The sequence below is a fragment of the Haemaphysalis longicornis genome, unplaced genomic scaffold (assembly GCF_048455015.1).
Source record: "Haemaphysalis longicornis isolate Haplotype H1 unplaced genomic scaffold, Haemaphysalis longicornis Haplotype H1 scaffold_12, whole genome shotgun sequence".
In the NCBI taxonomy this organism is placed as follows: Eukaryota; Metazoa; Arthropoda; class Arachnida; order Ixodida; family Ixodidae; genus Haemaphysalis; species Haemaphysalis longicornis.
Window position 1 is genome coordinate 28,866,041 of NW_027526225.1, and position 23,509 is coordinate 28,889,549.

Genomic DNA, 23,509 nt, shown 5'->3' on the forward strand with positions numbered 1-23,509 from the left:
TGATGCGAAAAATCAACGCCCTTTTCTTAATAAGAGAAAGAGAGTTAAAAGGCGAAGCTCCTTCGACGATGCCGCAATGGCTCAATCCGACAGACGTCGCCTCTGGTAACGGGAGGGACCCATGTCCGACGCCGACCACGGGAAGCGATTTTTATCTTGAGGCACTCGTGTATATTGGCTTCTCTGCAGTGCTTTATGGAGTAATGATGGACGGAACCAGTCAGGCATACAGATCTTCCATTTACAACAGAATCTGGTGATCATTGACGCCATCTGGAATCGATGTATTAAGTACTCACTGCTCCTGTTTTTTTCTTCACTTGTAGTGCCTACAGCGTGACCGCAAAGATGAGTACCTGCAGCCACGCGCAACCAACAAAACATCGCCATATTTCCTTTTTTACAGTAGCGAAGGCGTGGGCCCAGACGCACTCAAAATCACGGTCCCCGTTCAACAAATAAACGGGGTCGGCTTTCTATTCGTGCACCCCACGTGGACGGGAATACCCATAGCAGGTGAATCTATCAAGCGGGAGGGGTAACGGAACTTACACTTATTCAGTGACTCTGGACAGCACCAAAAGCTCTGTGAATGAGCTGATTGATTGATTGATCGATTGATTGATTGATTGATTGATTGATTGATTGATTGATTGATTGATTGATTGATTGATTGATTGATTGATTGATTGATTGATTGATTGATTGATTGATTGATTGGTTGGTTGGTTGGTTGGTTGGTTGGTTGGTTGGTTGGTTGATTGATTGATTGGTTGATTGATTGTAGGCTTTAACGCGCCGACGCAACGCAGGCGCTGAGGCTCGCCGTAGTGGAGGGCTCTGGATTAATTTTGACCGCCTGGGGATCTTTAACGCGCGCGCGAAATCTCGTACACACGGGCGTTTTTGCTTTTCGCCTCCATCGGAAAAGCGGCCGCCGCGACCGGGATTCGAACCCGCGTACTCGTACTCAGCAGCGCAATGCTTTAGCCAGTGAGCCACCGCGGCTGGTTCCGTGAAGGAGCCATGAAGACAAAATAAAAGTTCAGTTCATTGAAGGGACACTAAAGGCTGAATGAAATTTCGTTTTAATGGAAAGATCAAATGTTTCTAAGCTCTTTCGGGTTTTGTTCGACGAGCAACAATGCGTTATTTGCTGAGAAATAAGTAAACTAAGCTGGGCCCGTATGCCCGAACGCGATAAGTGCGGGAATAGTTCTCAACTACGGCTGTAGCGCTGTCTAGGTAATAAATCGTTTGCTCGAAACTGATACAAACGCTCGGTTAAGGTAGCGTTTCCGCCGGGTTTCCTGGCAAACCGACTAATTTGCCGTGGCCGACTTCGGCTTATTTGCGCCTTATTCGTAAGCGGGAACTTAATCGAGAACTTATGCGTACGGGCAAACGGGCCCTGGTGTTTCTCTCACCCTCTTTCATTTCAATTTTTTTCGTGACGTAGCCACTGCGTCACAAACTAGGAGCGAAGCACCGGCAGCACCGGTGCGGTTTAGAGCGCAAACGCTGGCAACGGTAACTTTTACGTCTCCGAGCCATGGCGGACTGCGGCTCGTTTCTCTGGCCGAGGATTCGACGTTTAGGATTTTTCACCGACGGAATGAGAAATGGTTTTATATGCTCGAGTGGTTGGTGTACCCGACTACTCTGGATTGTCAGACACCATACAGACGGCTGCCAGCGAAGCCCATTTGAAGCGACAAGCGACAAGTGCGGAGTCCCTGCCTCCCGGTTCGGCTTCAGGAAGGCCCCTTCATTTTATCTCGTGTGGCGATCACAGCCATCTCATATTAACTTTTATCGGGCGCTGGGAACCCAGCGTGAAATAAACTCTCTTCACGGCAGCCGTGTCGCAGTCGTTGTAGCCCGCGCTCTCCCTGGCACAAATATAACAAGGGAAAAGTGACGCACGCTTTACGGATTATCAATGGCGGCTCAAGGCGAACAGGCGGAGTGAGTTCATTTAACGGGCGATTATGTCTGAACCGGGTGCGCTTTACGGATAGCAACATTTTAAATAAAGAGTTACTCCTCCGTCTACTCCTACCCCGCGCGCGGAGAACGGGGGATTGGAAGTTCGAGCGGCTCTCTTAACCACCTGCAGTTCATCTTGTTCCCGTTGCCGGTTCTAATCAAGGCACTTTAGCTGCTTCCCGCCAAGTATATCGCGTTCAGAAGCTCAGGTGGTCACTGTCGTAGGTTATTGACTTCGCTAGTTGCGCATCAATGCTCTTCGAAAACGAAATTGAGAGCATTATGGCTGACTGAATAGTGAGGGAAGCAGCCTGAATCACAGTGTATAAAAGCTGTGCTCTCTGCTTTTTTTAGATACGATGACCTCACGGAAAGCTGTGATTTACGTTTATTTCACGTGCTCAACCACATAGTAACTGTTTTTTTTTGTCATGAAAAGACCTATAAATGTTCGTCTAATAAGCTCTCACCGTTCACCACTTTGGTGATGTCGTAAGCCCAAGTACCCAAATGCACACTAGGTGACGTCCCCTGTTTTCACGTTTCTGGCGTTTTTTTTCCTTATTAAGAGGGACTCACCTATTCCTGCGGGACTTTATAATTCATCGCCCACGGGGTTAAAAAGCATCGTCTAGCGATACAAAAAGTTCATAATCAGAGAAACGTCCCTGACGACCCAGTTTGCTTCTTTTAGAAATGTATCGCTTCTTCACTGAGACAAAAAAAATAAATAAGAAACGCATTTTGGTTTATCCACTTCTCACTAAATGGCACTAGCTGTCTAGCAAGCGAGAGATTTATTTCTTTATTTTAGTCCAGAAGAGACGTATCTCTAAAATAGGCAAACTAGGCCGTTGTGAGCACTGATATGCATCTGTAAAGCTTTTTGTATTGGTGCGCGATGGTTTTAAAGTCAGTCGGTCAAGAAGCCGTAGGTCTCATAGGAATGTTACCCGGTGGGTCCCCCTTAAACGACTGCTAGCTGCGAGGATGGCGTGTTTAGGTTCTCGGCACCGTAATTAATCGATACAGGCCGACAAGTTTTCACCCTGTAGTGACCCTTTAACCGCTCCGGCCTTAGCGGTGTCAATTGACTCCGTCACATAAACGTTTCTATAGCGATTGGAGAACGGAACCAAAACTGCACGTTTTCAGGGAGATTGTTCTTCAAGGGTGCCTATTGCGGTAGACATCACCGCTGTTGCGTCTCAGCGCGAACTGGACGCTACAAAGAAGCTGAAAAGAGATGAAAAAAGAAAAACTCCCGCCTCCCCTCACGGGAACCCCTGTGTAGATGCGACGCATAGGGGGTTCACGTTGCAGCGTTGGATAGCGGAGGAATGGCGCTGGAACGATGGAGCGGAGCGGCGCAGGCACCGCGTTTTATAGCGCGCATAACGGTGACGGGACGCGCCGTCGCCAGTGCGTCTGGCGCGGCTATGACGCAACACAATCCAACACAATCCACTTTAATCCAATCCAATCCAAATCCAATTCAATCTAATCCAATCCAATCCAATCAAATCCAATCCAATCCAAGCCAAGCCAAGCCAATCCATTCGAATCCAATCCAATGCCCCTCGCGAGAGTGTTCGCTATCGGAGAGGAGAGGGGGTGAGCGGCGGAGACCGCAGCTCACGCGGCGAGGAGAATGGGGGAGGGGCGGACGCCGACAACAACGTCGACGACGCCGGATGCAGGGACAAGCCGAGTGAATGAGATGCAGTCGCATCTAAAAACTCCCACCTCCCCTCGCGGGAACCCCTGTGTAGATGCGGCGCATAGGGTGTTCACGTTGCAGCGTTGGACAGCGGAGGAACGGCGCTGGAACGATGGAGCGGAGCGCCGCAGGCACGGCGTTTTAAGTGCAATGCACTTCTTAAGCGACCCTGAACCTGCGTCCACCGGCGACGTCCGCGCACGTGGAGATGGGCGCGCGCAGCCTGGCCGCTGACATGGCACATACCCACGTGGGGGATTGGCCAGGAATCTCCTCGTCTTCCTTGGCAACGGGGGGAGATGGGCGCGCGCTGCCTGGCCGCTGACATGGCACATACCCACGTGGGGGATTGGCCAAGAATCGGGCGTGAGAAGGGCTAATGCACCTGCTTAAAGGAGAGAGAGAGAGAAATAAACGTTTAATAAAAACGAGCAAATTTGGTGCTAGATGGCAGGGGCACCAGCCCTGTGGGGGGCAACATTAGTCCGGGATGCACTGGTCCTGGCTGGCTGCCCGGGCTCTAGCGACGACTTCTTGTTGCGCCGCAAGGTCCGAGCTGGTCAGCCGGTCCGCCCACTCTTAAAGGAGTACTGACACGAAATTTCAAAGCTGAGATCCGCTCTAGCAATCAAGTACAACGACAACACAAATAGGTGTCTGTGAATAAATGCCTCTTTCTTTCTTTGTAGTTGTGTGTGTGTGTGTGATCTCTCTTTCGCGAACATTACCGAACCGCGCAAATTCAACTCGTGCATTCGCACTTTCACATTCTTCCCCTCGGGGAAATGCGGGGAATTTTTTTATAGCGCGCATAACGGTGAGGGGACGCGCCGGCGCCAGTGCGTCTGCCGCGGCTATGACGCAACACAATCCAACACAATCCACTTTAATCCACTCTAATCTAAACTCGTACTTTCTAGCTTATTAGCTAGGTTCAGTGCTCAGAGCTCCTCGATAAGTATGCAAAATGAGTAGGCTTCCCTTAAGTATTTTTAGACGCTCTTATGGAGACTAAACAGTCTAATGCTATGCACCAAGCAGCGGGTACGTGCATCGCAGAGTCGAAAATAAAACCTTTTCTTTCTTTTTCTTTTCATCTATTTATATCATTGTTGTTCACTTTCATCAGGTGAGTGTTTTTTTCTGTGTCCAACGCATAATTTTTCTGCACCTTCACAAATTTCTTATTAGAAGGTTCGTGGACATTTGGGAGGCTCACGAAATTCGTGTGGATATTTTCTTCGGGCTGTAAGGCAGAGAAATCGCATTTAGTTATAGCTGCGTGCAAAGAGGTGTATATCCGCAGCGAGCGTTGTTTATTCACATGAAAATGCAATGAGGTTTGTGCTATGCCACCGCGAAACGACGCAGACAACGTTGTCCAGAGTGCTCGAAGGTGGTTTTCGTTCCACGAATTTTAATCGTAACCATCGTTATCGTAACCAACTGAACCTCAACCCGAACAGTTATGATGTGACTACGGCGTTTAAGGATTAAATAACTGGCTAACGAACGCAATAAATAGTATACATGCCGGTTTTCGGTATAACAAGCATCGAAACCGGTGAATATGTCCAAGCGGCTCTTTATTGTTTTCCAACCCCTTCAGGCGTAAAGAACAAATCCTGGCCTACGCGTGATGACGGTCCATTTGGACCTCAACCTACCTTTTTTGCGCCCCATATTGCTTGCAGACATACTTTCATGCCATTACAACGTCAAGTGAGGTGATACAATACCTACGAGCGTTCGGCAAGGTTGCAAAAAGGGTTTTACCTCGCATACGGTTACCGTCAGTCGTAATGGCTTCTACCAAAGCTGACAGCCCCGATGGCCTGGAATTTGTTTTGGTCTTGCATTTTCTCCGTTGTCGGTTAATACACTATAGCTGTTCCCTTTGTTTTAAAGATTGCTGAATACAGAAGCTGACACCTAGGTCCGACTCTTCACGCTCCGCACAGGACCGGCTTTGCAGGAATAGCGCGACGCCGGCAATGTTTCTTCCGGAGCGGTATCAAAACTATACTTCAAATGACGCCTTGAGCTGGTGCACGCGATTTTAAGTCTGTTGGTACGATAAAAAGTTCCGCAAATGCAAACTATAGTGCGGACAGGCATCAAAACTCAATCTAGCGCGAAGAAACAGCAGGGAGAGTGAGCCCCAGTGGAGCAGACGACAAATGCGAGAATCCCTAAGCCGACGTCACAGAGACGCGCTCCGCATAGGGAGGAGGCAAGACGCTAACTAGCGGTACTTGCTGTCCCTTTTAACGCGAAAGCTTTGTTAATGAGACCCATGGCGTTCTGTTAAAAACCTAATGCATTTTCGAATAGACCGATTGGCCGACAGAAAAGCTCTAATAAAAAAATTCACGCGGCTCCACGAAGTGAATCATTACGAGTGGGCAAAGCAATGGGGATCGTTCTTACCATAAATCACCCGTGAGGGTGCTTACTGCTGCTAAAATGATTTCCAATCCAATACGATCTAGTACAGTTCAATATAACCCAATACAATATAATCCATTTCAATCCAATCAAATCCAATCCAATTCACATTCAAATCCAAATCAAAATCCAAATCTATATATATATATATATCTATATATATATATATATATATATATATATATATATATATATATATATATATATATATATTGTGAGCGCTGTCTTCACATTGATTGCTTGAGTGGTCATTCTCCCTATTGTGTCCAAACACACTATCATCAGCATCGTCTCGCCCACGCATCGTTTGGTGTCATCATCGTATCGCTGGGCTCACGCGATCGTCATCATCATCGGAGTTCGCTGGTTCGGCTGGCTGCTGAGTAACGACCGCCGGAATAAATACCGCCCTGCATTAGGCCTGCTTTCCTGCTTTCCTCTCTCAAGTGGTGGAGTTGCTTGTCGGCCCCGTCCTCTGCCGCTCCCAGCTACACCCCTGGAGCTCCGTTCGGGTCGACGTCTCCCGCTCCACGAGCCAACGATGCAACGAGAAAGCGCGTCGGAACACAGCGCTCCACCGCCCTCGGCATGGGTGATCACAGGCCACCAGCGCGACCCTCCCTCCTTCGCTGGTCTTCGGGGTGAAGACGTTGAAGATTGGCTCGACCAGTATAATCGAGTCAGCCAATTTAACCGGTGGGATGATGCTTTTAAACTGCGCGATGTTCCATTCCACCTAGACCTGCTCGCAAAGACGTGGTACTTCAACAACGAGGCAACCTTCGAGAACTGGACCGATTTTACTTTACGCAAAGCATTCGGCCCCCCGTCAGCTCGCATCGATGGCGCCAAGAAAGATCTGGGTTCTCGCGTCCAACGTCCCGACGAAACATATGCGGCTTACATCGAGGACGTCCTCGCCCTCTGCCGCCGGGTGGACGGAAGCATGCCAGAGGCTGACAAGGTGCGGCACATCATGAAGGGCATTGCTTCATTTGCCTTTAACGCCCTCGCTATCCAGAATCCCCTGACAGTCAGCGATGTGCGGGAGACCTGCCAACGCCTTGATCAGTTGCAGTCACTTCGCCTTCAGCCTGAGCCGGCTCCTCTGGATGGGAACACAGATTTGCGTACTCTGATACGCGCAATCATTCGTGAGGAGCTAGGCACCCGTACCTCACCGTGTCTCCAACGCGATCACTGCCACCATAGCCCATCTCCGCTGCGGGATTTAATCAAGGAAGAACTGGCATCCATGACAGCGTACCCACCTGCAAATTCGACCCCTCCTGCCCCTTACATGACGACATACGCAGAGGCCGCTTCAAAACACCCCTTGTTCGTGGAATCGCCTCCGCTTTCGACTGCTCCCGGACATTTGACGGCCATTTCCCCCTCTCGGGGTGCCCAGGCGTACTACGCGCACGTGCGCCCCGACCGCCAGCTTTTCCCTCGGGACCGCCCGGTTTGCTACTACTGTGGAATTCGGGGCCACATTTCCCGTTTTTGCCGAAGACGCCAGCAGGATGAACGCCGAGGGTACGCTCCTGATGAGCGGGACAACGCCCGCTTTGCTTATGGTACCGGTAGAAGCACATACGTCCCTCCTAATCGCCGTTCTTCCCCGCCTCGCGATTCTCCTGAGTTTTCTCAGCGTAATACGCCAAATCGACGCAGATCGCCTTCGCCCTACCGTCGCTCGCTGTCCCCTCTTCGTCCTGCCCCACTTCCCAATAACGACCCTTCGGAAAACTAGCACCTGCAGTTTTTTTGGGGGGAAACTGCATTGCTCGAAGACGACACAACTCCTCCTGAACGTCCGTGGAACCTATTATTGGTGGAAGTGGAAGGTTTGCGTATTGAGGCACTTGTTGATACGGGGGCTAGTGTGTCAGTTATTAGTGCACAGTTATGTTCACGTCTGAGGAAGGTGAGAACTCCTTACTCCGGGCCATCCTTGTGTGGGGCAAATGGTGATGCGATTCGGCCTTCTGGATATTGTACAGTGCGGATTACCATAGACGGGCTCCTACATTACGTTCAGTGTGCGGTGCTGACTCTGTGTTCTCATGAAATTATTTTGGGCTGGGACTTTTTATCAGCATCGTCTGCAGTAATTTCCTGCCGCGAGCCTGCGATTCACCTCACTGAGGCAGGAATGGACTGTGTATCCGATCCTTCCGTACCGCGGTTGGTCTCTGCCGAAGATTGTGTCTTGTGTCCCGGCCAAGAAACGGTGTTTTCCGTAACGTGTGACAGTATCGCCGATGGAGATTTGTTTGCCATACCAGCTGGGAACTTCGCTCGCAAAGGAGTTATAATACCGCCTTGTGTCGTTCGCTTTTCACAGGGATCAGCTTTCATCGCCGCACTAAACATTGCCTTTGAGCCCATTCTGCTTCCTAAAGGCACTAAGGTTGCTTCTATTCTAAACGAGGAAGTTGGCTGTCTTGCGCTTTGCCCTATAGTATCACTCCAGCATGCCTGCGGACAAGCGATTACGTCTTCGAGCCTTACATCCACCATCAGCACTGAACTAAGCGAGGAAAATCAAAAATCACTACTCGCCCTCCTTACCAAGCACAAGGCGTTGTTTGATAGCCATTCCCTCACTCTTGGACGAACATCAGCAGCTACTCATCGCATAGAAACCGATGGTTCTTGTATCGTCCGCCGTCGTCCCTATCGCGTTTCATCCGCAGAACGCAAAATCATTCAAGAAAATGTGGACGACATGCTTCAGCGGGACATTGTTCGCCCTTCGGGCAGTTCCTGGTCTTCCCCGGTTGTCCTGGTCCGGAAGAAAGATGGCTCAGTGCGCTTTTGCGTGGACTACAGAGCGCTTAACAAAATAACCCGGAAAGACGTCTATCCTATGCCCCGAATTGACGACGCTCTCGACACGTTACACCGCGCAGAATACTTCTCGAGTCTCGATCTTCGGTCAGGGTATTGGCAGATTCCCATGGCCGAAGCCGATAAAGAAAAAACAGCCTTCGCCACACCAGACGGCCTCTACGAATTTAACGTGATGCCGTTTGGGCTTTGCAACGCTCCGGCCACCTTTGAGCGTATGATCGATACTGTACTTCGTGGCTTGAAGTGGAAGACTTGCCTATGCTACCTAGATGATATCGTCATTTTTTCGTCCACTTTCGCTGAACACCTTCAACGTGTGGATGAAGTCCTCACCTGCCTTGGCAATGCTGGTTTGCAGCTTAACACCAAGAAATGTCGCTTTGCCAGTACCTCAATCAAAGTCTTGGGCCACGTTGTAAGCAAGGAAGGTATACGCCCAGATCCAGACAAGATCAATGCGGTCCTCAATTTTTCCCGGCCTCTTCGCCAGAAAGAGCTACGAAGTTTTCTGGGCTTGGCTTCCTATTTCCGTCGCTTCATCCGAAATTTTGCAGCAATAGCCTCGCCCCTTCAGAAATTACTCACATCCGGAACTCCATTCATCTGGACCCAAGACTGTGAAAAAGCTTTCCAAACCCTGAAACAAGCTTTAACTTCTGGACCGGTCCTCTGCCACTTCGATGAGTCGGCACCCACTATTCTTCACACCGATGCAAGTGGTCACGGTGTTGGTGCTGTCCTTCTTCAGCGTACGGATTCCTCCTCGGAGCGAGTAGTTGCCTATGCAAGCCGCACTTTGACTCCCGCTGAAAAGAACTACACCATAACTGAAAAAGAGTGCCTCGCCGTTGTTTGGGCAGTGCAAAAATTTCGTCCTTACTTGTATGGCCGCCATTTCTCAGTGGTAACAGACCACCACGCCCTGTGTTGGTTATCCTCCCTCAAGAACCTCTCGGGGCGCCTTGGCCGCTGGGTACTCCGTCTACAGGAATATGACTTCACTGTGACTTACAAGTCGGGGAGAAAGCACAGTGATGCCGACGCTCTTTCCCGTTGCCCACAGCCGACCACCCACTGCCCACAGCCATCGTCTCAAAGTAACTCATCGCCTTCAACAACTCCGCTCGCGTTGCACATGGCCCCTTTGCAAACCGCCGGTCAAGATATACTACAAAACCTTGTTTCTCTCCAACGAGCCGACCCGTACTGCAGACGATTACTGGATCTTCTCGACGGTTCAACATCCCCACCTAACAGCCGAACGCGCCGCCAACTAAGTAAATTTCGCCTTTCCATTGGTGGAGCCCTTTACCGCCACAATTACCACCCTACCGGAGACAGATGGGTTCCAGTCGTCCCTCGCTGTCTTCGAGCCAACATCTTGGAAGTTTTCCACAATGACGCCACAGCTGGCCATCTTGCTTTCTACAAGACCTACGACCGCATCAAAAGCAGATTCTTTTGGCCAGGCCTTTCCTCAAGTGTCGCTAAATATGTTGCGTCCTGCCCTTCGTGCCAGCGTCGTAAACGCTCGACCTCAGCCCCTGCCGGTATGCTACAGCCGCTGCGATGTCCTTCTGCCCTATTCGAAGTTGTGGGCATCGATTTGTATGGACCAGTGCCTCTCACTTCGACTGGTCATCGATGGATTGTGACCGCTGTCGATCACTTAACACGGTATGCAGAAACTGCCCCTCTACGTACCGGCTGCGCTTCTGAGGTCGCAGATTTCTTTCTGCAAGCCATCTTCTTACGGCATGGACCACCTCGTACGCTTTTAAGTGATCGTGGCCGAACCTTTCTGTCAGCAGTCCTTGAGGAAGTTCTCCAAGCTGCTGGTACTGCCCACCAAACCACGTCGAGCTATCATCCGCAGACAAATGGGCTAACAGAACGGTTCCACCGTACACTTTCGGATATGATTTCTCTCTATATCAACCCCGACCACAAGAACTGGAACGTCATACTTCCCTTTGTAACATACGCTTATAATACCGCCGTTCAAAGCACCACCGGATTTTCACCGTTCTTCCTCGTCTACGGCCGCCACCCACCGTCCATTCTAGACGCATCTTTCTTTTCCTGTCCCGTGGATACCACAACCAACATCACCGACCAATTTGTTTCTCGACTAGCGCAGTGCCGAAACCTCGCACGATTGAACACCGAGTCTTGCCAAAATGACCGCAAGTCGCGATATGACGCAGACCGCGGGAAGTTATATTCAACCCTTGGGATGAGGTACTGCTTTCGACGCCGCTCCGTGCGCCAGGACTCTGTGAAAAGTTTATGCCGCGCTTCATTGGTCCGTACACCGTACTACAGAGAACTTCTCCAGTCAACTACGTCGTTGCTCCCACTTGTGGAGTCGCTGACCGACGGTTCCGTGGCATCGAAACTGTCCATGTTTCGCGCCTAAAGCCCTTTCGGCGCAGATCATGCTCCCTTTGACGGCCAGGATGGCCGCTTCAGCCGCCGGGGAAACTCGTGTGAGCGCTGTCTTCACATTGATTGCTTGAGTGGTCATTATCCCTATTGTGTCCAAACACACTATCATCAGCATCGTCTCGCCCACGCATCGTTTGGTGTCATCATCGTATCGCTGGGCTCACGCGATCGTAATCATCATCGGAGTTCGCTGGTTCGGCTGGCTGCTGAGTAACGACCGCCGGAATAAACACCGCCCTGCATTAGGCCTGCTTTCCTGCTTTCCTCTCTCAAGATATATATATATATATATATATATATATATATATATATATATATATATATATATATATATATATATATATATATATATATATATATATATATATATATATATATATATATATATATATATATATATATATCTTTCTCTCCCTCGCTCTCTAACCTTTTGTGAACCTGTTGTTCACAGATGTTTCGATTTACACGGTGCTGTGCCGTGAGCAGGGACACCGGACGCCGGACACGCCTAGGCCTTAAGGTGCTTCGCCCCTAAAATAAAAAAAAATGTTCCAGGGCCTTGGTATTTTGGTATTAAGCGGCTTTAATTGCTCGTGAAAACGCCTTCCCAAACATGAGGTTTTGTTAATGGTGAAGGCAACTCTCAAAATAACTGTGCTAGCTTGTTTTTTGTAAGCTGGCTTTTCCGCATTGCATATTCCGCAGTGAAGCATGACCAATTTAAGGAAGGAGTATGATTACAGAAAACGACTCTCTCGTCTTATCAAATCTATCCGGAAACAAATTACATGACAATTAAGCGCTACGACGATTCTAAATGCCGGAAACCGGGCTTTTGTTGTGTTAATACGTTCAGTTGAAAATGGCGAAAAAAGAACGGTTCTGGGTAAGACAATGCGTCGAGCATGAATAAGTAGTACAATAGCATACCTCAACCTCATCAATAAAGTGTCTTTGTACATTTAGATCATTTGTAGATACATTTACAAAGTTCGGGGAAAACTGTCGCTTCCGCGCTTCTCTCAACGTTCTTTAGGAACGGATGGCAGATTTCTTTTTCTTGCATGTGCTTGTGTGCTATTAAGATGGCGCAGTTTCAGTTTCGGTTTGTTGCACTGGATAATAAACGTACACCGCGCGATTTTCGATATTACAGAGAGATGTCCCGAAGTGTGGCGCACAGCGGTGGGACCTCTTGTAGATGAGCAAATAAATTACACGTAGTAGCAAAAAAAGGAGAACGAACTTATAAAAGCAATAGTACTGAGATTATTGCAACATACACAAAACTTACACGATCGTAAGCGTAAACATTAGCGTCTTTTATCATACCTTCGGAGGAAGTTTTAAATGTTTTTGAGCCATTCCTTTACATCTGGCGGGTAATATATTACAGCTGATGTAAAATAAGGAACTATGTGCTATTTGTAGCTTCTTTTTTTTTGTGATGTCATCGCAGCGTACCCTACTCCAGTGTTAAGCGCATGCAAAGACGCTTAACCGCCAGCAGGTAATGTGTCCACTATGAAACGCGTGCGTTCTCCTTACTTCTCTTTCTGCCGTTCAAATCCCTTCCGCGAGCACTGTACGTAGACGTGAGGGATGCTTCATTAAATTCAAGGGCTCCTTTAGCGCCGTCACCCTTCTCACCGTTTATGGAATGTGCCACTTAGTTTGGCGGTCACACTCGCATATAGTGAGAAGGAATAATAAGACGGTTGAAAAATATTCCATCATAAAAACGGGAACCGAATATTCTTAAAGGGTAAGAGATACTTCATGAACAATGCCAGAAGCGAGAACACCAAATAAATAAAGCCGCTAGCTTTGGTGACCCCTACACGGTTCTTTATCAGCACTTGTCTTACTACCGCCTCTAAAGACCGACGAGAGGTGAAAGCGGAAGAACGGAAACAGCAGAAAGGTAAATCTCTGACTATTTCTGGCTGTTAGATGATTCGGAATGGACGTAATCTGCTCTACATGCAATCGTTTCCGTTCGAAAATGAAAAAAAAAGCGAGCCTCGCCAATATAAAACCACTATCCGTGAGCATCGTGTGCTTCTTCGGGTGAGGCGTAGGTCAGGGCCCTGATTGAACAAAATATTGACGGTAACGCTGTCGCCACGAAACACGGGTTACATTCGTAGACCATATTGCCCTTCGCTCTGCGAATCCGCCCTCTATAGAATGTCGACAGCTCAAGAGGCAGCGAGTGGGTAAATCTGGTAAAGTGGGTGAAGCCACCAGATGTCTCGATCCACGTTCCAGCCTGGCCATTCCCGTCAAAGCAAACTTCAACGTCACCGGCTATAAAAGAGTGCCACCCAACTTCGCCGCTCTGTGGGCTCGGTAGCTGTGCGAAAGCACAGTCTACTAATCCGTTCATCTTCACTATGCAGGTTAGTAACACCCAGGTTATGTTTTGTATAAAAAGTCAAGTAATTATTTTCTAGTACAGCTGCCGAGCCCGCAGTGCTGTGTTGCCATTATTGTCGAATGTTTTCAAGTGCTGCGCTCATTACTGCTTTTGGGAGGGGATATTGAAACTAACCAGGGGCCTCCAGATACCATAGATGCTGTACTCACCGAGCTGAAAAACCTGTCTGCTGCACAAACCAAATTTTTTTCTGAACTTCAAAGTGTTAAAGATCATCTGCGATCAACAGACTCAGCAATGAACGATATATGCAAGCGTCTGACTAACCTGGAAACGCATTACTGTCAGCTTTCAAGCATGCCTAGAGAGCTAGATGACACAAAAACGTTAACCACTGAAATCACCCGGCATTACCATAACTTTCAATCCCGTGCAGACGATAGCGAAAACCCTTCACGCCGACATAACCTGATATTTTATGGTATTCCTGATCCTAATCCCAAAGAATCCTTTGCCGATTCAGAGGCAACAATCATTCCATGTATCACTGAAAACCTTGAACTAGAAATACAGCTTTCACAATTAGAACGCGCACACCGCCTTGGCCGCCATTCGCCTGACCGCGTCCGTCCTGTAATTGTAAAATTTAGTTCGTTTAAGGTCAAACAGTCGATCTTGTTGGAAGGCAAGAAGTTTAAAGACACTAACTACAGCGTTGGTGAGGACTTTTGCCCTGCCGTCCGACATGCACGAAGATACCTTGTGACTTTCGCCAGATTAAAATCTGCAGCATTTAAGTTAAGCTTCAAAATTTTGTTCATCGGTTATAAACGTTACGTCTTTGATGAATCCTCACAGACAGTAAAGGAAGTAACCTAACAATCACTGCGTCGTCCGTTATCATCTATCAATCCCCAACCAGCGCAACAAACTACCGTGTCTCTTTCCGTAATCTTCACCAACATTCGCAGTTTCATTTCGAAACGCGAAATCGTCTCTAATCTTGTTTCATTATCCAGTAGCAACTTGCTTTTATTAACGGAAACATGGCTTAATAGTGACGTAAGCGATCAGGAAGTTCTGGTTGATTTGCCAAATTTTCAGATCTACCGTAAGGACCGGGATGGCAGGATGGGAGGAGGGGTGCTCATTGCTGTTAGACAGGGCCTACTAGCAACTCTGGTGAATCTTTCGTCAGACTTGGAAATAATATGGATAAAATATCAAGCTGTACCACAATCAGTTTTAATTGGCGTGTGCTACAGGCCCCCACATAGGAACCCTGACTTCTCCGGCAAGCTTAATTCTGTGCTAAATGAACTTTCAACAAAGTACCCTAATGCCCATATTATCTTGTTTGGCGACTTTAATTTCCCGAATATTGACTGGCCTAATCTAACTGTTAACGGAGGACTACAAGTGAGGCGAGCGAATTTCGTAATGTTTGTCTAAATTTCAACCTAGCTCAAGTTGTCACTAAACCAACCCGCGTAACCCAAGACTGTGAAAACATATTAAACCTAATACTAACCTGTGTTCCTGAAAGCATAACATCTATTTCCTACTTGTCAGAAATAAGTGACCATGAAGTAATTTAAGCCGACATTTTAATAACTCCTCCAAAACAACGAACCGCCAAAAAAACCATACGACTGTATAATAAAGGAAACTACACGGCTATAAATAACGAATTGAACGATTTTCTTCCAATATTCAAAGACCATTTTTATTATCGGTCGGTGCATGATAACTGGAAGTTAATTAAGGATAAATGTGATACACTGGTAGAAAAATTCATCTCTAAGCTCAGTTTCCGTGCCAGTTCCCAAAAACCATGGTTTACTAAAACGCTCAAAAGATTAGAAAATAAGAAAAAAACGCCTTTTTCGCTCCGCCAAGCAGCAGAATATTGAAAACGCATGGTTAAAATATTATGCTGCTGAAAAAGCTTACCTCACGGCAATACGAAACGCTAAGCATTCTTTTTTTCACACTGACTTACCGAAATTGCTTGCTAGTAACCCTAGGAAATTTTGGCAGGTCATAAATACCAACCACTCGTGCACTACTACTCTTACTAATGAAGCAGGTGACGTGGCCACTGACTCGGAATGTGCCGATCTGTTTAATAGAGCATTTACGTCTGTTTTTAGCAAAGAAACTGACGTTCCACCCCAGCCACAGCCTACTGTAGTCAGTACTGCCGTGCCGCCAATTCTTTTTGTTGAACCCGGAGTTTTGGCAATCATTGATAAACTGAAATTATCCTCATCATCAGGTATCTACAGCATAAATTCGACATTTCTAAAGAACACTTAAAACATCTGTGCAATATTTTTGTGCCTACTTTACTCGTAGTCTCTTGCCACGGGCCAGCTTCCTGCAGATTGGAAACACGGAAATAGCACCCCAGTATATCACCCCAGATATCACCCCCAGACTAAACTGGCCATGTTTTCTCACGACTTGCATATTAACTTGGTTTCTAACGTGCAGACTGATGCCATCTTTCTGGACTTCGCAAAATTGTTTGATAAAGTACCCCATAAGCGCCTTCTGTTGAAAATTTCCCGGTTAAACCTACACCCCGGCGTCCTAAATTGGATCCGTGAATTTTTAGGTAACCGCACTCAAGCTGTCTTTTTTAACAATGCTACCTCTACTTCCCTTCCTGTAACATCCGGTGTCCCGCAGGGGTCAGTTCTGGGTCCGCTTTTATCCCTTATATGTATTAACGATCTCCCAACTCACGTATCCTGTAAAATCCGAATGTTTGCCGATGATTGTGTTATTTACCACACTGTTTGTAACGCTTCTGATCAATTAGCTCTACAAAGTGATCTTAACAACGTAAAGCAATGGTGCGAAGATTGGCTAATGGAACTTAACCCTCACAAATGCAAAGCCTTATCCTTCACCCGCCGCCCCTCTCCCCTTGTTTTTTCTTATGCTATCAGTAATGTTCCAGTTGAAACAGCTAATTCATTTAAATACCTTGGGGTCACGTTCTGCAACGATCTTTCATTGGGTTTGCACATCACGAAAGTCATATCATCGGCAAATAAAACATTCGGATTCTTGCGACGTCATCTACGTAACGCACCTAGCAATGTAAAATTATTACCGTACAAAAGCCTTGTCAGAACTAAACTTGAATATGCTTCCCCAATCTGGAGCCCGCAACAAGCCTATCTTGGAGACACCCTTGAGTCTCTTCAAAACCGTGCCGCTAGGTTCATCCATAGTTCTTACTCCCATGACGCCAGCTTATCTTCACTAAAGGCAGAAATTCAACTACCCCTCCTTTCCCTTCGCCGCCGTATCGCCAGTCTTTCGTTATTTCATAAGTTTTTTCACAGCTCGATGCGCATGCCACCTTATTTTGTTCCCCCAGCGCACATGTCTCAACAAACTGGTCATCTCCTTCAAGTCGCACGCCCACGTGCACGCACCGTTACTTTTTCGACATCATTTTTCCCTCGCACAACAGTTGCCTGGAACGGCCTTTCAGGCGACATTGCTGCCATTACTTGTACTTCTACTTTCACAAGCACTATCACTAATCATCTTTCACCTTAGGACAAAAGATGTTTTCTACTCAGTTTTTTATGTACCCACCCCTTATGTAATACCCCGCAAGAGGTCTTTAAGGAAATAAAATGAAATGAAATGAAATGAAAAGAAACGGAGCACTAGACCGATTAGATGCTAAGATGCGCACTTTGTCTTTTTTTTCTTCAAGTGTTGTTGTAGTTGTTATCCTACCGATTGCACTTGTGCAGTTTTTTTTCCGGTTCAAAGTGTTGTGCCCTTACAAGTGTATTTTTATGCGTGTATGTTATCCCGTTTTTTCTCTCTTTTTTGTGTCGCCCGCACCTGCTCAAAGCCTGGCATCCAGGCTAGCAGTAACCTGTAAATAAATAATAAATAAATAAAGCAAAAAGCTCCCTAACGTTATAGCGCTTTCACCGGGGCCCCGCGCCGATGCCGTTAGCAACAGTCGCCTAACCGGAGTTATGCAACACAGAAAAGCAGAAAGCTGTTGTCGAAACAGGGCGTTCGCCGTTTTTCTGTTTGTTTATTTGTTTGCCGAAATCTCGTCTGTTCACCAGCTTGGTTGCCGAAACTGTCATTCCGACCAGGCTGCAAAAAAAAAAAAAAAAAAAAAAAATTCTGGCACTGAGAGGATCACAAAGGAAAAGAAGACGGGGTGCTTTCGCCCGTGCGCTGCACTCGGTGGACACTTTACACGACGTCAATGGACTGTCACTGCTTATGTAGAATGATGCGATGTTTTCTGGCTTTAGCGCCAGAAAAGTGCTTTAGAAGTGCATCGCAAACTGTTGCAATTTCTTTAAGTACAGAACAACATTTTGCAAAGCGCATGCAATTCAAACACCAAAAAGTACCCAGAACGTTTCTAAAGTTCGTAGTTTGATGAAACAAAAATGATATAAAAATAGAAAGAAACGACAGCTATAAAACGTCGCGAAGGGATAATTATTTGGAAAGTTGGATAGAGAAGTCAGACGTGATGGCAGTACTTTGAAAAGGTTACGGCAAAGTCACTTTTCGACTTCAATAAATCCACTTTGGTATGTCAATCAAGCGAGGTCAACGGCCTTCAACCTCTTACGAAAAGCATTGATTCTACTCAAGTACGACAGCTTCTGACCTTTTAGCGTTGAATGCTTGCCCTGGTATACTATATTACTGTCCTCTTGATGTTTTGCAGGACGTGTATCACCATAGGCACTGTAATGTGACTGTTTTTCGAGAAAGCGATGCGCAACCCTTTATTTTGTACCCAGATTATCGCGCTACTACTTAGGAGAATGACAGAGGCAACAAATCAACGAAGTAATTCACCGTAAATTCTAAAAAAAGTGGTTAAAAGTATGTTTGAAACACCCAGCATTGTCTCTCCTTCTCTTCCCCCGTTGTATAGTTAGTTGCTTTCGAAAGTTAAAAAATGATGTGCTGTAAGGGCAAGGAATTGTTTGTTCCAATTTTTTTTGTATTATGATCTCGATAGAATTCGAGAATAATCTTTCTGCATTCGATTGTTTACCTTAACAGCTCGTCCGCGGGGACCGGGATTTTTTTTTACCGAAGTCGCGCTTAGAAATACTGAGAAAATATGTTCCTGCAGCAGGCTGAAGGAAAAACAGGTGACTTCTCCTTCGGGAGCCTCTCATACACAGGTGAAAGTTTAATCGCCGGGCAAGTTTTGACCGACCTCTTCCTCTAGCGCAAGAATTAGGTTTTGCTGACCCCCCCCCCCCCTTCCCGCAAAAAAAAAACACAACAAAGAAAAATTCTGGGCAGCCTGTATGCCATTATTTGAAGCGAAAAAAAAAAACACGGACGATGAAACAAAGTAGACGACACAGGCAATATGTGTCGTTTCTTCTGTTTCATCGTTCGTGTTTTTTTGTTGCGCTTCAAATCATGACCCAGCAAGAAGTTCTTCTAAAACACCCTGTTATGACCGAAATCGACTTACGTCACCTGAACGTAGTGGAAGTTGAACAAGTTACGTAGCCAGCAGGTTGCAGTCACGAGACCTTTTATTCCAACTTTCAACCAAATGATGGTGGCTCCGACCCTTCAACCACCTTCTTTACTCATTTCTAGGCCACGGTGCTAAAAATGCAGGCCTTTCCTGGCGCACGAAGTCTTTTGGTGCATCGTATTCTAATTCAGGATGCATGCCTATTACAGTTTTGATTAAAAGTTTGAAGTATATACTGAATCCCTGCGCCTAAGGACTCCTGATTTTGTTTTAAAAAAGCGAAAGCCTCAAGCGCCCCACTCTACGATAAAGCGCCGTTGTTGCTGTTCGTGTTCGTGGGTAGGGGGCTATGTAAGATAAATATTTTTATTTCTCTTTTTCATTTTTTAATGGTTAATTTGGTTGTTTATGTATTTCTTGTTTTTGTAATGCCGTGAGACCAATCACGTTCATTTGCACTATGATACTCAATAAATGCGTTATATTGGCCAATTATTCCTTTGAGAAGAAATAACGACCACACCGACAGCAACAGAAAACGAATGTACTCAAGTTTGCCGCCCCCCCCCCCCCCTCGAACGGGAGTCTTGTTCGCCTAAAAGCAAAGAAATTAATCTGAGAGCATAAATGGCTCAGACACGCGACCACCAGCATTGTCACCAGGTCAAATGGCCAATGGGTAATGTGGCCGATTCACAATTTGGTCAGTTGGCCACCTTGAGTAGGCTGGGAAGGGGGGGGGGGAGCTGATTGCCGTCTGTCAGTTTGAGCGGACTTTCATTTTAAAGACGATAGTCTTTCTTGGGCTACTTGAACGGAAAATTTTGATCTGACTGTATGTCTGTCTGTCTGTGACTCGATCCAGCCACCCGGCCAAAGTAAAATAGATTTTGCCCAATACTCTTATATACTCACAACCAAATCTAAACGTCTAAGTCCGGTGCTAATGTTTATACTTGTCAACATTCTTAAACAAAAACAAAACATTTTGCAAATATCAGGCAGTAAATCAATGCATGACTGATATTTGCAAGTTACGGATGCTTGCTTTTTGCGATAGCTAATAAAACACTACATCAACTGCAGGAAACCATCGCTGGCTGTTGCCCGCGCTACCTGGCGGAATGTGGAAAAATAAAGCCGTTCCACTTAATGTGAAAGTTGTCGGAAGTGCAGAGCAGTGATTCGCCATAATGGGCTGTACCGCCATTATCAGCTTACTGCTACCACCCCATGCAATAGAAATTTCCCGCCTTCGCAGTGCTCGCGCGCCCCCTGCCTGAAACTTCGCCAGCGGGAGTTCTGTGCTCTTTGAGCTTTTCTCCCCGTACGTGCCGGCGTTGCACGGCAGCATTTTGCGTTTACGATCGTAAAAACCAACCCAACGGGCGTCCTTAACTAAAGGAACGGGGGCGCTGCCGGTTAATTACGTATATTTTTCCTCAAATATACCTATAGTTTTCTTTGCGCTAAACAGCGGGAAGTTGTATGACAAGCGCCAGCGTTTTACAGGTTTCGAATTCTTATGACTATATAAACCGCTTGGCTTTCGAAGCCTCTGGGGTACGCCAACTTATTGACGAAGAGCGCTATCGCGGTGCCTTAGTACGCGCGAGAGCAGAGCAATGGGCAGTAGGTGAGGCGCCCACAAAGCGTGCGCTCGGAATAGAAAAAGCACATGCACGACGCAATCAGATCAAGGAGATAACTTACATGGGTAAAGTAACGAGTGAAAAAAGCGAAATCGATAACGCTTTTTATGAGTATTACCAAGCACTGTTCGCTCTTAAGCGGTGGCCGCAGAAAGCTTCAAGCGGGATTTCATAGACGGGCTTCCTCGTTTAGAAGACGAAATGAAGGACTGGCTTGAACGACCTATTTCGGAAGACGAAGTGAAATGTGCTATTGAAAGCCTGAACACGGGAAAGTCGCCGAGGCCGGATGGGTTAAGCGCTGCTTTTTATAAGATGTTAAGTACGATATGGTACCTGTGCTAACAAAGATGTTTAATGCAGCGTATGATATTAAAACACTGCCCCCATCATATTCCACGTCCCACACAGTCCTCATTCCTAAAACAGATGAAGCGGAGAAACTTAAATTTGTCAAGTCGTACCGGCCAATATCATTAACAAACGTCGACAACAAAATCTTTATGAAAGTTCTGGCACAAAGGCTTCAAAATGTTGTCCAACAAATAGTAGGGCCCCATCAGGCGTGCGGAATTAAGGGTCGCAATATTTTTACAAATATCCATAAAGCAAGGTGTGTCCTCGAGTGTTGCGACGCCCTGCACTCGGGAGTGGCAGTCCTGCAGATTGACTTGGAAAAAGCGTTTGATTGTGTGTTACACCAGATATTGTTTTGTATTTTGGACCATGTGAACGTTGGGCTTGTAATTAAAGAGGGAGTCGCCCTGGCGTCCCGCAATTGCACTACGCGGCTGATCGTGAACAAAAAGTTGGGAGCCCCAATTGAAGGGCAGTGTTTGGTGCGCCAGGGCTGCCCCCTCAGCCCCCTATTGTTTTGCATATACATCGAAGCCTTGTGTATGAGTATAATCAGAAATAGTGCCATCGAAGGTTTCCGATTGCATGAGTCAGAAGTTAAACTTTTGGCTTACGCAGACGACGTGGCCGTTTTTTGCATGAACGAAGAAAGCGTTCAGTTGGTAGTTGACAATGTCAAAAAGTTTGGCATGGTGACGGGTAGTTTTGTGAACTGGGCAAAGTGCTTAGGATTTTGGCATGGGGAATGGTCATCAACATCGCCAACCTTCGCTAATATTAGTTGGGTCACCACTCCAGTGAAGTACTTGAGCGTTGAACTTGAATATTACAGGGATAGTGAACCATACTGGCGTAGCCAGACACAGGCGTTGAGGGAGAAGGCCGAGAAATGGAAGGGGGCAAGGTTGTCCATTTTTGCAAGGGCCACGGCATGTAACTTATTCTTTGTAACGAAGATTTGTGCAGGTACTGCATTGTTCGCGAATCAACGTCCAAAGGCTTCACCGGGTATTTGCGGTGTTCGTTTGGGGCTAAACATGGGAGAGGTGCAGCAGAACAAACCTGTTTTGGAGAGTCCGAGATGATGGCTTTGAGCTGGCGCACCTGTATGTGCGACAGCTGGTAAACCGGTTTTTGTTTTGGCGAGATGTTCGTGACCCGTTCTTGCAGAGTGTCATGCAAGTACGGCTGGAGCGTGCTATGCCTGAATATGTAGTATCAACATAGTGCATGCCAGGTGGCGTGTATGGGTATTTTAAAGGAATAGTTATGGCGGCCCGTTTTCTATTCGCACGTTTTTTTGGCGAGTACCTGTCCTCTGTGACACGCAAAAAACTGCATAAGGACATTTGCGATGTTGTTTTCCACGTCCGTGTGTATAGATCTCATTACCGTGCTGGGCCAGGCCAAAATGTGCTAAAGCGCGTCAACAGAATGGAGGTTCGCCCTGGTGTGCAAACCTTTTTCTTCAAATTACACACAGGCACCTTGTCTGTTGGAACCTGGATGCAGGATAAAGGAATATCTGTGCCATGGGGAACTCAGTGTTCAATTTGTAAACAACCAGAAACGATAGAGCACGTTTTTCTGCATTGTTGGGCAGCGGTATTTTTGTGGGATGTCCTCCAGAGGACCCTTCATAAAGATTTCCCGCTGAGCCCCCATGGCATACGCTATCTAGCGGTGGAAAACGGGGAGGGGGCGCCCTTGGACCTCGTTATGTTGGTGGCCTTGCATAGCATATGGCGCTCGCGCATGGCCTGGCTCCACGGGGATGTGGACGCCCGCCCTACGCGGCAATGTTTTCGTGAGTCCATATCCCAGTACGTAGAAGTCCAGGTGCTTCTAGACTTGGGTCGAGCAAGCGAGCTAGGACGACAAGTCAAGCGCCTAAAGTGCTGAGCACTTAAAAAAATCATACGGCAACAGCAACGAAGGATTTCACTAGGTAGGTTCCGCGTTCCGCTTGAAACGCTCGTGCAGTAGGGAAACGTGGTTCTATAGCCGTTGTATTAAATGCAGCGCATTTCAGTAACTCACGATGTCACCCGCGTTGACGTCCGTAGTCGCAGTCCGCATCGCTCCCTGTCGGTCTGTCATTGGATTGGATTCGATTGGATTGGCTTGGCTTGGCTTGGCTT